Genomic DNA, 6000 nt, shown 5'->3' on the forward strand with positions numbered 1-6000 from the left:
TGCTTGCTGATGTATTGTTGGGTGCGCCCTTCGATATTTTCCTTTGTTTTCTCACGAATCTGCTTGACAAAATCAGCTTTCTTTTTGCCATCTAAGTTCACATGCTCACCCAAAGGTAAAGAAGTTAAATCCAAAAGTGTTAATGGATTAAAACCATAAACAACTTTAAAAGGTGAATATTTAGTTGCAAAATGCACTCTACTATTGTAAGAAAATTTAACATGAGGTAAGCAATCCTCCCAAGATTTCAAATTCTTTTGAATAATAGTATGCAACAAAGTTGACAAAGTCATATTCACGACTTCAGTTTGCCCATCAGTTTGGGGATGACAAGTTATAGAAAATAATATCTTTCACTACACCAAATACCTCTTTCTATAATACATAATTATAAGCTAATTGGAAAAGTATTATAATAGGTAAGCCAAAAATTAGAAAGCGGTAAAGTAAATTTTAAAATGGAGGGAAACAAGAAAAATGGTTGGGTACTTTTGGGTAGCCCGCTCAATTGATGTAAAAGCTTTTTTTTTAGCAAATGTAAAAGGCAAAGGGCTAATTTTGTCTGATTCCTCTTCTGCTCCGCCGCAAGAGCTGCTCCGAAAGCTCCACCTCTATTGCTCGCCACTTTGGTTGATTTTGCTCTCACCCTCAGGCGCACACCGTAATCTCTCACCCTCTCTCAATCTCTCGTTCACTCATTTTCACAGTTGTTGAACAACCTCCATCTTTCAATCTCTCACTCTCATTCTCCCTCAGGCGTGGACTAAGGCTCAACGACTATGGGACGTAGGCAGGGACTAAAGGTGACAATGATGGGATGCAGGTGGTGCTTTGGTGGTGAGGGATAGATCGGTGTAGGTGGTGGTCGACTGTGTCTGTTGAAAAGGTCGGGGAAAGACGAGGACTGAAGGGTGACGAATGGGTAAGATTTTTTCTCACCTGTTTTTTTTTGTTAACATCTCGATTGAAAACAGAGATATTGAATATGATATTTGTGTATTTATTTTGTGTTTTGAGATCTTTGTATATATCTGGGTTGAAGATAGATTCAAATCATTGGATTAATCATTTTCCTCTATTTGTGTGAATATTTGTTCTTCTGTGAGATTTAATGGCTAGAACCCGATTATAATCTTTAAAATTGAGGTACTGTAATGCTACTTATTACCTCAAGATTATTTGGATGCATGATTCATCTTTTATTGTTTAATTTTTAATTGTTGTATATTGATTATTGATAGTACTCTAGAGGTTTATTTGTTTGGAATGTTGAAGATGATTTTTCAAATTAATTGGCTTTGAAGCTGATTCACACAGTATGATCCTGTTTATAGTTTTTGTATACATTTAATTCAATCTTGGAATGGATGCCCTTTTGATGTGCCACAGTTACAGTTTCTTCAAATTTTCTATTTCTTAAGGTCTCTTTTTCACTTTTGTTTTTGCCTAAACTCATGGTTGATTCCCTTTTGATGTGCTGCAGATGCAATTTCACCAATTTTGCTAGAAATATCTGTTGCCTGAAGTGCAAAGTTGAGGGACCAAAGAAGTCTGGAGGAAGTGATATTGAAATAAAGAAAGGTGATTGGAATTGTCCAAAGTGAGTTTTCTTTTTTTATTGTGTCCTTCTAATCTAAGGGGAATAAAAAGCCTGATATTAATCATAAAAAAGTATGCAAGGAAAAGTACATTTGGTTGTTACTGAATAAGTTTTGCTTTTCTTTTATCAATTGCTTCATTCCAATAAACAACTATAAATTCTATTTGCAAAATGGCAAGTTTCAAGAGAGAGCTTGATATTAATCTTTGAAATTGTGAAAGAAAGTACACTTGGAGATGAGAAGTTCAAGCTGGATTTCTTTCCCCTAATTACATTTTTATTTGTAAAACTACACTGTTTTTCAAATAATGGTCAGTTTATTTAGTTCCAATATCTGAACAGCAGTCTGTTAAACTGCATTTCTTATTGAACATTTCATTTTTTGTAAGGACTATGTTGCCACTCGATGGTACCTTGCTCCAGAACTCTGTGGGTCAATTTTTCTCAAAAGTAAGCTAGGATTGATCTTTGTGATTTTATTTTCAAATTCTATTGATTGGCCGATGACATATGCATAAAGTATTGCATTTTTTTGTTGATTTTCTAATGATCTTTTGAAGTTCTTCTTTCATGTTGTTTCTTCAATTTCTTCTATTACTGATTCCACAGTATACTCCAATACTTTTTTTTTTTCAAGTATTGTTCCCTTGCAATATACGTATATATGAGTTGGCATGTTGTATTGGCTTCTTCTACTGTATATACTACTGGTATGTGGCCATCATTATTTTTTCTATAAGCTTGAATCACCAAAATACATGTTTCTCTCAGCACCATTGATCTGTTGCTCTTCATTTTATTTATATGAAAAATTGACAATGGCTCAGTTTACCTATTATGTACTCTCATACTTATTTCTAGTAAAAGAATAGTTGCGGACATTGTTTTTTATTGGCAATTAACAAGTAGCAATGCTTTTAAGTATTTTCCAATATCTTTGAAGGGATTGGCCAATGTTAATTTTTATGTTACCTTCTTACTCTAGATCATATCAAGTGTATGGTTGCTTAGTACTTTGTTTCTAATACTAAGAGTCTAAGACCTCTACTTTTTGTCTCCAGTACACACCTGCAATAGATATTTGGAGCATAGGATGTATTTGCTAAAATTCTTACAGGAAAAACACTGTTTCGTTGGGAAAATGTGGTACACCAATTGGATCTCATGACTGATTTTCTTGGCACACCACCCCCCCACTGGAAGGGTTCGTTTTTATTCTTTCTATCCATGCTAGTCACTCATCCATAGAAAAGATAATCAAGATTCATGAGATAAAATATTTAAGTAGCTTTTCCCTGAATTCTCTTGCTATAAACACTATATTCATCATGCTTAAATACTTGATTTTTAGCTTTTGCATTTCATTTTATGGCTTATTTCTTAAATCTAATATTCTCAAATTTTGTGCTTGAGTTGGGCTAGTGGCCCAAGATAATTTGGGCCAAGTGTCCACCATAAATTTGGACCAACAATTAGTTTTAGTTTTCACAAGGCCTTGATTGTAGATATATATGAGCCTCCCAGGCCTTCTCGAAATTATCATTTTTATTAGTATTTGTAGTTTTTCCACTAAAACAATATTTCATCTGTTTATGTTCGATCTTAAGTAAAATTTATAAATAAATATAAAATTTTAACTAGAATTATATAGAAAAATTAAATATGGCAAATCGAATGCCCCAAAGCCAAAATTGGTCACAATACTTTAAGTAAAAGAGGGCAGCCTTTATAAGACTTTATAAAGGATCATTTCTAAGACTTATTAGTGACCTCTTATATATTTTTTTTTTCTAATTTGATTCAATATTATTTTAAAAAAAAATATTTATCTATATAAAACTTTGTCACTGAATTGATTATTTATGAGTGATTAATTATTGTATTTATTAATAAGGATGTTTTAATTATAATGTACAGGTTTATATAATAATTTAAGCTTATCCAAATATTAGAATAATACAAAAAAATGTGTTATTGTATCTTTTACAATAACACTTGTTTATAAGCATAAAATTATGTGATGCAAACTATTTTCTATAATGCAGAAAGTGTGTTATTATAAAGTATATCATAACACTACTTTATAAGTACAAAAAAGTGTTATATAATCTATTTATAAATAGCATAATGAAATACTTATCTAACTATTAAAATAATACAACAAAAGTTTTATCGTAGGCCATACCATAACACATGTCTATAACTATGGAAAAGTGTTATACAAAGTGCTCTGACCTAGTATAACACCGCTTTCCTTAACACATAAAAAAGTGTTATGGTATATATTTGATAATACCTTTTCGGTCTTATTGAAAGTATTTTTTCTTGTAGTGTTTGTTCCCAATTTTCTCCCACAATGTTTTTCCAAAAATAACTCATGAATTTTGCATCCCTATAAAAAACAATGCTTCGTGGCATGTCGTGCAATCTAACAATCTCCCTAAAGAATAAATCAGAAATGTTTGATGCATCATCAGTTTTATGATATGCAATGAAATGTGCCATCTTGGAAAACCGATCAACAACTACAAAAATGGAATATCCCCCCCTCTTTGTCCTCAAAAAATCTAAAAAAAAGACCCATAACCCAAGGTGCATTTGGAATAGGTAATGGTGTGTACAACCCATGTGGTTGCTTTCTAGGCTCAGCTTGCATGCATCTCTCACAAATCCTTTCTACATCTCTTTTCATATGAGGCCAAAAGAAATATTCATGCAATACATCTAATGTCTTTGCTACCCCAAAGAAGATTGTTTGATGCAAAGCATGTCATTACGAAATAGAAATCCCTCATGCACAAAATATTTTTCACACGTTCCCTTTTCAAAAAAGTTAAATATTTCTCCAAAATCTAAATCATGATCATATAACTCATTGATGTATTCAAATCCAAGCAACTTAGAATTAAGAGTAGAGATCAAAGCATACTTGTGTGATAGCGCATCTGCCACCACATTTTCCTTACCTTGCTTGTATTTGATCATATATGGAAATGTTTCGATGAACTCCATCCACTTTGCATGTCATAGATTCAATTTAAGTTGTCATTTTAAATGCTTCAAGGATTTATGATCTGTACGAATGAAGAATTCTTTGGGCAAAAGATAATGTTGCCAAGTCTCCAAACTTCTCACCAATGCATACAACTCCTTGTCATAAGTAGGATAATTTAGGCCAGCCCCACTCAATTTCTCACTGAAGTATGCAATAGGTCTTCCTTCTTGCATCAGCGTACCTCCAATACCTATTCCTGAAGCATATCATTCAATTTCAAAAGTTTTGGAAAATTTAGGCAAAACAAGTAAAGGAGCATTGGTTAATTCATCTTTGATAAGAATAAAATCCCTTTCTTGTTCATCTCCCCAACAAAATGGCACGTTCTTCTTGATGACTTCAGTTAAAGGAGCAACCAAGCTGTTGAAATCACGCACAAACCGTCTATAGAAACTAGCAAGGCCATGGAAACTTCTCACTTGGCTAATTGATGTAGGCATTGGCAATTCCTGGATTGCCTTCACTTTTTCTTCATCCACTTGAATTCCTTTTGCACTAACAACGAAACCAAGAAACACAAAAAGTGCATTTATTAAGATTAGGAAATAACCTTTCCATTCTTAAAACTTCTAGAACCAATTTCAAATATTTAACATGATCTTCCAAGATTTTGTTATAAATCAAGATGTCATCAAAGTACACAACTACAAATTTACAAATGAAAGCACGCAAAATATGGTTCATAAGCCTCATGAATGTACTAGGTACATTAGTTAACCCAAAAGGCATAACTAACCAATCATGCAATCCATATTTTGTCTTAAATGCAGTTTTCCACTCATCTCCCTATTTCATCCTAATAAGATGATAACCACTTTTAAGATCAACTTTTGAAGACACACAAGACTCATGCAACTCATCTAACATATCATCTAAACGAGGAATATGGTTTCGATACTTTACAGTGATATTGTTGATAGCTAGACAGTCGACATACATCCTCTAAGTCCCATTCTTCTTTGGAACTAAAATCACTGGAATGGAACAAGGGCTCATGCTTTCCATTACATATCCTTTTCCCATCAGTTCATTGACTTGCCTTTGAAGTTCCTTTGTTTCTTCAAGATTGCTTCTATAGGTTGGTCGATTTGGAAGTGCGCCGCCAGGTATTAAGTCAATTTGATGTTCGATTCCTCGAATTAGACGTAGACCATATGGTACCTCTTCCAGAAAGACATCCTCAAAATCTTGCAAAAGATAAACAATTTTGCTCGGCAAAGATCCAACAATATCATTAGTATTCAAAAGAGCCTCCTTGTACAAAAGTACTATAAGGGGCGGTTGTAAACTCAAAGCACTATTAATCTCACTTTTTCTTGCAATGGAATTGATTTCTTCCTCTGTT

The sequence above is a fragment of the Humulus lupulus genome, chromosome 2 (assembly GCF_963169125.1).
Source record: "Humulus lupulus chromosome 2, drHumLupu1.1, whole genome shotgun sequence".
Lineage (NCBI taxonomy): Eukaryota > Viridiplantae > Streptophyta > Magnoliopsida > Rosales > Cannabaceae > Humulus > Humulus lupulus.